The sequence below is a fragment of the Ischnura elegans genome, chromosome 12 (assembly GCF_921293095.1).
Source record: "Ischnura elegans chromosome 12, ioIscEleg1.1, whole genome shotgun sequence".
NCBI lineage: Eukaryota > Metazoa > Arthropoda > Insecta > Odonata > Coenagrionidae > Ischnura > Ischnura elegans.
In genome coordinates, this window is record NC_060257.1 from 67,928,895 (window position 1) to 67,941,106 (window position 12,212).

Here is a 12,212-nt window from a genome sequence, read left to right on the forward strand (position 1 = left end):
ATTATGTCCAGAGCGAGTACTATATTGTTACCATCTTCTGCTCTGAAATCTAAATAGCCTGACCTTTTGACATTATTATCATATTGTCCGTAGAGTAAAATGTACCATTCCTGAGTAAACTCTTTATAATCACTAACAAATACAATCGAAGTATTAATTTGGGATGCTTTTATTTAGATCAGCGTACACCATAAAAGCTTAGGTGAAACTAATGAAAATTTTACCAACCCTATGCTTCGTGAAATATTTCATAAAGAAAATATTTAAAAAACATTTAATCGTTTGCAAAATGTGAAGCACAGAATTTGGGCTGATATTTATTTTTAAAAATGCGCGTCCACCATTTTTCATACATGTTACCATGAAATTCAGAAAATCTCTCCATTCCATCGATGTTGGTTGATTCATTTGAGGATATTTATATAAATTGAATGAAATAATTCTCAAATGTAATATGAGAAAAGAAAATCATCACCAAACTTGCCTTTCACCAGTCAACACATACTTTTTTTTCACTGGAAAGTCTAAATTTGTGATAGGCAGAATTTCCTTCTTTTATTCACGGAGCTAAAATGAGCAAGCACCGAATTTTTCTTTCAAGAAACTTAATCCTGTTACTGAAAAAAATACTCTTGTTCTCAAGGCTGTCACGATCTTTTAAAATGAAAGATTTTCCTAATTGGCCTAATATGGTCAAATCGCATATGGAAGTGTGAAGGCTTAATATGAGATAATTTTATCTAACATTTGTAGTCCTGTTGATCTAATAATTTAGCGTATTTATTTTCCGTTTCATCTTTAATCAATTTAATTACACGAATAATACTGTACTAGACACTCATTTTCCGTAATTCCAGTCTACTTCCCTTTCTATGGTTGTATTCATGTGGAAATCGTATTTGGTGATACAAATTTTTACTTTTATCTACGGACAATACCTTCGAGAACAAAAATAGGACTTTTAAATCACCGTCAGTAATTGAAAATTAAGGGATTAATGAAATTTAAGGGATTGTGTATTTTATCAATTGGATTCAATTTAAAGGCGTAATTTTAATTTGAAATTAAACGGTGAATTTTCATTCGAATGATCTCGCGAATTACAGTGTAAAACGGAAACTTTCGTCATTCAAGCAAATTATAACATGCTCTAAATTTCATTCGAATTAAAAATTCACCGTGTAAAACGGCCTTAAGGCGTTAATGGCCTCTGGATTAACTTTAAGGAATCAATAATTCATGTCTAAACAACAAGAAAAAACTTAGTAAACTTTCACAGAATAATTAATTGCATGATAATAGTTTCACGAAACGGTCGAAATAATCTGGACGTCATCATGATCTAATTATTTCCAGTGTTCTAAAAGTTTTGGTCGTATAAATCATTATGAGGAATCTTACAAATATTTTATTGTAGGCGCAATTTGAGCATTCAATGAGGATGAATTCTTTGCGGTATTTCCACAAAGTTAGCTCTTCAGTAAGAGCCGACGCCGAGCCGACCGACGAGTCTGAACAGCTCACCTGGAGGGAATCCCGTGAAGAATTCACCCACATCGTGCGCCAGGAAAGCACAAAGTTTAATATGAGCATTCAAATTCATTTAAAAAATTTCGTTTTCAATCGTCTCTCATGAGTTACTACCGTCTAATTGAATTCTTAGTATCGTTATATTGTCTTTGGACTCTTAACTAGTCCTGATGGCGCATAAACACTGGTCAAAATACAATACTAGTTATTGCATTCTCTCTATTGGAGTTTTATGGTTTTGAATATCTACAATTTAACATAGATATATTTACGTTAAACTGATCACCGTAGCAAAAAATCAACGAATAAGGAGCTAGGACTGCTTCTCGCCTTTTCTTTTCATTCTGCTCCATGACAAATACCATTTCAGGCGAGTTTTTTCGCTTATAAAGCACCACTTCTTTTGAGCTACAGAAACCATAGCTTGCGTAGAAGTTAAGTTTTCTGCAGTTCAACCCCAGCGAATGACATATAAACAATGCACCAGCTACTCGGTATGACTTGTGACGTCAATTTCCCACAATTCCGCGTTCGTGCTGTTTTCGCAATCGTTTGAATTCTTCTACTCTTTTCCATTAATTTTTGTCAAAAATTCTGTTCAATTTGCGAAAGCAATTATTTACCACTTATACATTTTTTTTAATAAATAAAAGATCGTAGCACTTTTCCAAATGAATTTTTAATGCTTACAACGCGTTTGGGCTCCCTGAACCATCATCTGGTACCAGTCTTGTACCATATGATGGCTCAGTGAGCCGAAACGCGTTGTACGCATTATAAATTCTTGTGGAAAAGTGCTACGATCTTTTATTTATTTAAATATGTCTAACTTCCACCAATTGAAGCCTGAATCTGTTGAACTTACTTATAAATTGACGAAAAGAATTTTTCAGTACATTTTCGGGAAATCGGTTCATAAGCCCATTTTGCAGTGAGTTCAGTATTACCTTTCTTTATCGTAATATGCTTTCTTAATTATGCTTTTGAGATGAATCACACAATTTCGGGCGCCGCGATCTTTTTCCACACACCCCTTGCTCTGGTTTCCCAGTTGTATTGTGAGGAGAGCGGCCCACGGGTCTGGATGAGCCGTGAACCCCTCGTTTACCTTTTAACGGCCTTCCTACCGCGGGGGAGATAGGGATCTGCTCTCATTTCGGAACTGGCGCCGGGAAATCCTCACCAACCCACGTGCGGTCAGAATCGAACGCCCAACGGAGCCTTTCTACACTCCCACTTGCATTTTAGCCATCGATGCCGGGGCGCAGCTAGGAATTAAGGCTAGGGGGGTTTTAGGTGCAAAACACTTGTGTGTCTGTGGGTGTGGAATACCTGGCAGGGTAAGCGGGAGGTGCGGGGGCCCTCCCCTAGAAAAACTTTCATATAAATGGTTCAAAATGGTAAGTTTTGCGGCCTTCTGAGGGATATTTTATTAATATTTACAGTATTCTATAAGTAATATTAATCCAATTAAGTGAGATGGATTAAACTTAAAAATTTCACTGAGCTCTGGGGGGGGGTTTATCCCCCAAAACCCCACCCCTCGCTGCGCCACTGCATCGATGTACGCTGTTTACTTTATGAAACCCTACTTACCAGAGAATCACCACTTGGATGCGGGATGTGTTATTTCATCGACGAGCCAAAGCTTAGGGATTAGCCAAGAAATTTATTTATCTAGGTAAAACGCTAAATGTTCAGTACGTATCTGTGTATACTGTATGCAGTTCAACGCTTAGCCTATAGTGCTCGATTTCGGTTGCAAACCTTTATGTAGTGTGAAAATGGAGCAGTTAACTCGTTTAACTTTTAACTATCTTGTTGTCAAATAGGATCGCAAAGGAATTTAGGTATATTATTTTGAAGGGTTGCTGAGTCATCCCTTGATTGATGGCACGTTACTTTTTGAATGGGCACGCTATAAAGCCCATTTTGGGCACTGTTATTTCAAATGACTCACGATATTGATATTATCGTGCAATATCATCGGCACGCCGAAGTTTAGGGATAAGCCAAGAAATATATTTATCTCGGTTACCCTATAGTTCAACGCATGCCCTATAGTACTCGAGTTTGGTTGTAAATTTAGGGCAGTGTGAAAACAGATCTGTTATCCCGTTTAAATTGTAACTATCTAGATGCCATATAGCATCCCAATGGAAATTATGTAAATTATTTTGACGGGATTCTTTTTAATGCCTCGATTTATCACGCGTAAATGTTTTGAACGAGTTCGTCAAAAACCCATTTTGAACACTATCATTTCAAATCACTCTCGATATTCATATTAATGACGTCCATGTTTAATATTAGCAATTTCGAAGTTATTGTCCACTCCTACCTCAGCTTTTTGGTCTCCCAATACATATACGCACAGACAAAAGATAATATACTAGTGTGGGCTTTGAGCCCTTTGAACTGGAAGTTCACAAGCGATGAATAAATTATACACATACCAAGGGTGGCGATGTTTTCACTCGTCAGTTAAATCTTGCGTCTGTTCTTTTTTTCGTATTGAGACCATCGATACACATGGGGAAATGAAACTGCTGTTTATTAGGAGACGTTCACTCAATGATAGGTAATATGTATCGAGGCAGCTAAAGAGGAATAACTAGCTGTTTGGGTGGTCTTTTGCAGGAAATATGCCTAAATTTCTGGAATTAAATTTGGAAAATTAAAATCGTTTTCTTTTTAGTGTCGTTAAAAATGTACTGCTGGTTAAAATATGAAAAAAGAATCCGGTTCTAATATTGGGTCGCAATTATGGCAAAATGTCTGTCCAGTAGCTCTGAAATGAGGATTTATTTGAAAGCTACCGTGTAAATGTGACAATTTGTATCAAGTCTTTGATTTATCTCTGTATTTACGCCTTATTGGAATCCACCATCATGATTAAACATGTGATCACATCTCATACTCCAAATATTAATCCATCACTTGTTGCTTATACCCCAGAAAAGTTTATTTACAATTAAAGTTCATCATAACACACGCGTAGAGTCTGGATATTATGGATTAAATAGGTGGTTAGATAAATCTGTTCAGTTTTAGTTTCCATTGACAGCTGTTTTCATTTACTTTTCTTGGGAAATGTTTTCTCTTGTCCTTTGAAATATCTTTCATTAATTTTTTTGTTCTCATTAAATTCAAATTAATTACACTACGGACTTGCGATATTTTCTCGCCCTCATCAATAAATAATCGCTACTTTGAAGCCCTGGGCTGGAAACAAGAGATTCATATTTTTAATTCAGGCTCCGGTAAGATATATTCAAAACTTTAAGGTGCTGCGCAGTGGAGCGGCTCCACGATTAAAGAAATATTTTATGGCATTGATTGCTTATTACAAAATGACCAATGTCGGCTTCTTTTCTGTTGAACCTGGCCAGTATAGCTAGCCTCAGTGGGTGGCGGCGGAATAAAGTCCTTGCCTACCACACAAGAGGTCGCGAGTTCGAGTTCTGTCTGCCCCAAATCAGGGCATGGATTTTCGTGCACGTTTGACTGTTAAGTTAAATTATACCTCAATGTTAAGGGGAAATAGCATTGTTTTAATTGGTGTGACAATAAATTGAAAAATAAAACAAAACCTAGGTATTTGGTCACTCATACAGCAGATTGTAATATTTGCCTTGAAAAGCCGTGAGAATGGCTAAAATGCCTTTTTCGTTAATTTATCTTGTAAGATTTTTACTATTTCTTATAGCTTATCGTTGATTATTTACTGGTCTTAACTCAGTATCCTTTCCGTCTTTGTTTCCTCTACATTCCCTGTGAACTCTTAAAAATAGCTGTACATCACTCGTCAATTTTGACGAGCCGGATATTATACCTTTCGGCAGGACATATCAAAGTTATTGGGAGAGGAGGTGGGCGGTGTCTTTACCACAGAAGTTCACCGAGGAAAACATTTCTCCTGAGTCCCGTTTACGCTCCTTCCCGTTGGTGTTCTTATTGATTCGCTTCCTGTGGCTTCCGTGGTAGCATTTCAATCGAATTGATAACCGATTGATCTGACTTTATCTGGCTTGCTTTTCCTACAAGTCCATATTCTCAAATTATTTCCGCCCAGAAAACTTTCTACTTGAGATTGTGAAGATGTTTAAGAACGATGTTCCCAAGGTTGTTTTTAGTATCCCAGAGAAATATTTTGGTGATAAATCCCATTTTTTCTACATAATTAACCCTAGCCTTTTACCTGCACTGGATGGTAACGAGATCAGAATCTAACATTGTTCCATTTCTACAAGTGGCCTTTATAGATAGGATGAATCTTCAGGGAAAGCATAGTTTTGTACAACTAAAAAATTGAAATAACCTATACAATGCCATTTCCGGTTTACTTTTGGTAGTATAATTTGCTGTTATGCGCAAAGTTTTTTTGAACCGTGTGGTATGTATGTGGCAATCCTATTGCATGCTGCATGCTGGTGATTTATCACCCTCTGCCAAACACCCTAGAGGTGGCTCGCAGGGTATTGTATGTAGATGATACATGCCAATAATTTACAGTCAAAGGGCATACATACTGAATTTCCGTTTCGGACCCGTCTCTTTCCGTCAATGGGCTTCTTTCGACCGGCTTCAAAAATAAACTAATAATTGGATTTATGTCAACGCAAGCTTCAACAACATATTTTTATCAATTTGACAGCAGAAAAAGAGTGCGGGTTGTCTTCAAGAGCCTCAAGTGCTCAGAATGGTAGGATGTAGCCATATGGCTACGGTGGGCGGGAATGGATTAAGCCTAAATTACGCGATCATTTTTTTTATCTTCCCTTTCGATGGACACCTCCAGCGATCGCTCCAATGATGACGAAAAATGACTATTCCACGCGATCACTTTCCGCGATGGTTCCAGGGATGGAAATCCCATCCCATTTTCCATCACTCGCCACGTCCCTTTTTCCATCATTGGTACCAAGAGGACTGCTTAGAGGAGGCCCAAATTTATCTCATAGAAGGCTGATTTCTGTTGCCTCTTCGGTCGCATTTTAATGTGATTTCAAAAATGTCCGCGGCGACGTGATGAGTGCAATGCGATCCACTTTTTTCCAATATTTTGCATTGTAATGCTTGTAATTGCGAGAATGGAATTGAAGAGTTATGAATTTGATTAATCACATGATCATGTATATAAATTTCGGTTGACATACCTAATTAATGCCGGCCTCGGTGGCGCCGGGGTAAAGTCCCCGGCTGCTAACCTTGAGTCGCGGGTTCGAATCCCGCCTGGGTGGTTTGAACACCATCCAGGGCATGGATGTATGTGATTGTCAAACAAGTTAATTGTAAGAGATGACTACCTAGTCCTAAAGTCACTTGTGAAATAAAGACGACATTATTATTATTATTATTATTTTCCCTTTTCCCTCTTGCTATCTTACAAGGATTGTTCACAGTGAACGGACCAAGTCAAGTTCAGCTGTGTTTTGTTATTACTCCCGTTATTATTCTATTGAAAGGAACCGTCGGACAATATGACAGGTGTCGAGGATGACTGACTTTTGTATTTTTGGTAGAGTTTTCTCCAAGTTTAGCTTTTTTAGCTGGTGTAGATCTTCGCACGGTGTGATTCCTGTTGTTGTTATAACTATTATTATTATTATTATTATTATTAATCCTTATTTTCCCGTAAAACTCGGACCAATTTGTCCTTCAGCGACGCGAGTGTAATATAAACCCATTGAAATGCGTAGTGGTTGACAACACATGTAGAGGCCGACTTGAGTATCCTCTTTTGTAATATTTGTGGTTGGTACAGTATTAAACTAGTCAGAACCCACAGCCGCTAATGGCGATTGTAACGCCATTCTTGGCTTTTAATTGAATGACAGTTGTAAATGCGGAAAGTGAGGGATTAAACTATGGAGAAAGGAATGGCGGGAATGAGCCTGCGATTCAGAAAATGATGGGCCGAGCGATCACTGTTTTGTTCCATGAGAACCTATCGCTGGAGCTATCATTTTAGGGGTGGCAAAAATAATCGAGTTATTCAGGCTAAATGTGTGTTCCCCACTAAATCATATTAATATATGGAAAATTAGGTGGAACAAAGTAACGCCGAGAAGTATACAGAGATATTTTCAATAAATTTTAGACAGTTAGTAGAGAGGAAGAGACAATGACGGTTGAAGTCTAAAATACTGATCTATGCCAAGTTTTACAAAGATTTTGAGGAAATATAGTTGATGTTTTGCTAGAAATGAATGGAGAGTTCTCCATGAAGTGTAATAATCCGAGTGTGCGGTAATCGGAAGAGGATTTGAGAAAGGTAGCTTCGACTAGCACGTGCTGATGTCCCGTTATATGTATGACGCGTGTGAAAACTTTTAGTTACCGTTCGTTTTTGCAGGCCGTATGATGTGTCTGTTACTTCTAGAAAATGTTTTTCAGCAGTCTTATTTGCGCTACTTGTAATTGTTTTTTTTTAGTTTCCAGTTTCCTTTGCTTCCTGGCTGAACAGTTTACGTGAATTTATGAAAATTCTTGGATCAACAGGCTAGCATCAATTAATAATTGCTGTTTGTCATGCATGTTTCTATCCTTATTAATTTACCACTATCTTTATGCATGCCGCTATACATACTTTCAAAATAATGTTGATTGCCTTATGATTCTCTTATTGATTTGACCTGTTGTGCCTCTTTGAAGTCAGGACGTTTATAAAACATGTGTGTAAATTACTAAAGAAACCGTAAAGACAGGTAAAATAGTAAAAAACGGAAGTATCCAAAGACTAATGAGCTAAATATCGACAATTTTGTCTCTGATCTCTGATTAACTGAAACCTGTAATTTTCTCATACTCATTCAAGCTTATGGTTTGACGTTTTATTAAATAAGTGGAGCAATCGTATGTAGTAAAAGATCAAGGTTTTCCCAGCGTAGCCATGACAACTTCCGTCGAGCATTCTACGCAGGACGCAGCACTCCTGCTCCGACGGTATTTTTTTTTTGGTCGCCCATTTCTTTTTTACGACATAAATCGCCTGAAATTTCAGGTTACGTGGAGTGCACCGTTGTCATTTTCCTGCATCTTGAATTAAAATACTTTACCTCTGTACCCCCTCAGATATACAGATATTATGTAAGGCAAATAATAGAAATAAAAAGTTAATGATAGAGGTAAATGCTCTTATGGGCCCACTCGTGTAAGTTTTAAACGAGTATAACGCCATGAAAAAAGACAAAATGCGACAGTTCAAAAGTGTGGGATGCGCTCATTTAATATGTGGCATTGGTTTTGAATGTTGAATTGAAGTTATACGTATTTGAGATTGTGCATAGGAATCAGTGCCTGAATAGGAATATAGGTTCGTTCTCTTATTCCTGATTTACTTTCGAATAACTATGGTACGCCATTCCACGAATTGCTGTTTTAATTTAGGTGTAAAGTAATCTAGACTCATATTTCGTAGCCTGTGACAATTTGGTTTAAAAATCTTAACTTTCAGCGTCATAACGTTGAAGGAATGTCAAGAAATGCATGAAAATGTCCCTCCACATGCAGTCAATCGAACTCAAGATCAAAGCACATCATTCCGTTGGGAACAATTTGATCATCCTCCACACAGTTCCTACCAAGGGGCAAATGACTACAATTTTTTTCATTTGAAGAAACAACTAGGAGGTCAGCTCCATGGTGACCTCGAAACCCTAAAAACAACAGTTTTTCAGTGTCCGTCAAGTGAGGTGACAATTTTCTATGACGACGGTAAACAAAAGATTGTTTTTCGAGACGATAAGTTCTTTAGAATGAATGGGAATAATGTGGAAAAATAATTTTAAGTGTAGGCTTTTATGCAAAAATACAATTGTCACAAAAAGTTTAGTATATTTTTATATTTCAAAATGGTACTTACTGAAAAAACGCGCCTTGTGTATTAAATTACGCTGTGGTACCCGCGGGTGGGCCATGCCGCAGCGAACACGGTAAGGTATTATTCTTCTATCAAAACATATTCGCGACAATATTTTAGGCTAAATGGGTGCTTTACATTTGTGAAGATTGTCAGCTTACAGGTCTACAGGTGTTTTTTGAACGTTGGTAGAAACTCGACAGTATCATGAAATAATTGTAGTAGTAAAAAAGAAATCATGCTGAAATCAATGTATCGATGGCTAAGTTCTAACAGCACGTATCTCAAAAATAGCAACTTTTCAGGAGAGCAAAAAAACGATTAATTTTTTTACTTGTACACTGAAATTAAAAACCAAAAGTTCATAAAACTGAAAAAGAAGCCTTCATTTGCAAAGAAAGAGTTGTTTTTTTGCTTGTATTTTATTTTTTTTAATGTTATTACACTTTGCTTAAGATACCTGTTTCAAACCGGCCGAATTTAAGATACGTGTTGTTAGAACTTAGCCATCGATATGCATTCTCGAATGCATTAAATTCGGAGTACAGGTTTCTTATCCCATTATAGGCTGCACACGGCGCTAAATGTTAGCCAAGTGTGCTGTCTTTATTGCCTTTTTCATAAAAGGCTGGTGATATCGTACAAGTCGAGACCATTGTAAACTGGTTTAATCAGAAGTTCTGTCAGACCGATGAAGCCGTTATAATGCTCTAGGTGGTTAACTGAGAAGTGGTGGAAGCAGATACTTAAGTGAGACTTGAGAAAGTAATGATCACTGTCAAGTGCATTTCTGTTCGGCGTCCATATTATCTTATCTGGTCCCTCATACAGCTTTGGTTTTGTGGGTAAACGTTTCTCGGTATTCCCGCCGGGTTAATGTTTTAATATCGGCCAACGTTTCAAGTACCGTCTCGGCACTCTGCTTCAGGGCTGAATATTGAGGGCTTTGGTTTTGTTTATGCTAAGGTTTCGGTCGGTCATCTTATTCCTATGGAGGAGGCGATCGACTGCTAAGGCCTTTTGCGCGACATAAAAGGATAGGTAAGGAAGGGTGGAGGGAAACCTAGCGTCAGCATTAGCCTACTCTAAACGAAAGGCCCCAAGGGGACCACGACTTTAAGTCCCATCCGAGGGAGCGTTGTACTTCAAGTCCCCAGCACAGTGCACACAGTACTCAAGAAGGAATGAAAGTGCTAGTGATAATTCATTTATTTATTTTCGAACTTCCCCGTAAACAGAACATGGAGGCCTTTACTACGGAGGATTAACATAGCACAACGCAAACATCTATTCCCTGGATATGGACCACCTACCCCGGCGGGATTCAAACCCGCGACCTACTGTTTGGCAGGCGAGGAGTTTACCCCAACGCCACCGAGGCCGGCAAATAATCTCTGCATTCGCCGGGGATTTTAAACTAATACTGTGGCCACCACTCCAACATGTATCCCTTAATGTGATTACATTTGAAAAGCTATATTGAGACGTTAAAACTTATTGAGACGAAATATCACAAATTGTACTATTCCAAGCATTAACTCGAATTTGCTTACTGGAGTCTAACGGCGAAGTTTAGGTTTGAACTTCACTTGTTATACCATTCTTTTATTTAGTGTTTGTAATATGTAATTAGATTGGAATTGTAGAAATAAATATATGAGTATTTGAAGTTGCTCTTAGTAGAATATTGGAATGCCTGGTGTCAGAAAAAATGCCTTATGTCTTTTGAAAATTATAATCACTTATCTAAACGAATGAATACATATTAGTCATCCTTTGATTTCCACGTTTCTGGTTTTGATTTGACTTCTTATGTATCTGAGCTCTAAAGAGACTCCCCCATTTTTGACTCCCTTTCTCCCTCACTTGGAATAAAAGCTATTACTTAATTCACCTGTAATGAAGCTTTCTTCCAATAACATTTGACGTAAGAACAATTTTCGTGGACTGTCACCGTCTGTAAGTGAGAAGTTTCACTCTTATTAGACGGGCCAGCTTGAAGGTCCACAGGTTTTATTGAAAAACAGGCGTAATCGTACCCCAAGCAGCAGAAGTAAGAGGTGCTGCGCTGTTTATTAAATTGAGGATCACTTAGGCATTCAAGCGTGTTTCCGCTTGGCTTCTATATTCTCATCCTCCCTCTCATACAACCAAAAAACAATATCCGATATTGTTTTTTACTGTACTCAATTGATTACTTGTAATTAGATGCATAGTGAATATCCGGTATTAGTTTGCTTCTGACGAATTTTTCTATCCATACATAAGTCAAAAATTACATATAGTACCAATGCTTAGAGATATGTGGGATAGCAAGTGAAATCATATAGTACTGCGAGAAATTGGAAGTAATAAGTGCTGTACTATTTATTAAGTTAAGGATCACTTTCGCATTCAAGCATGTCTATGAGTGGCTTCCATTCTTCCACTTTGTTAAATCAGGTAATCATGCTTCAAATTCATCCTTCCTAATTCAAGGTCCTTGGATGTTCGTAGGATTGCAAATAAAATTGTATTGTGCAGTGAGAAACTGGGAGTAAGAAGTGCTCTGTACTATTTATTAAAGTAAGGATCACTTACGTATTGAAACGTGTCTATGAGTGGCTTCCATGCTATCCTATTTTTCCATAAATTAGGTAATCATCCGGCATCAAGATACTTAGGTATATGTGGGATAGCAATTGAAATGGTATAGTGCTTCGTGAAACTAGAAGCAAGAGGTGCTTTGTGCAAATTTTTAAAGTGAGGATCATTTACGCATTGGCATCCATCCTATTCTCTATGTTGCTATAAATTAAGGGCTTCAGGTGTACGTGGG

General features: G+C 37.7%; 1 protein-coding gene across 3 annotated transcripts in view; it reads right to left on the reverse strand.

Annotated features, from left to right (window-relative positions):
• LOC124169614 overlaps positions 1-12,212 on the reverse strand; it is a 134,463-nt gene that overhangs the window by 36,616 nt on the left and 85,635 nt on the right. The window lies entirely within an intron of this gene.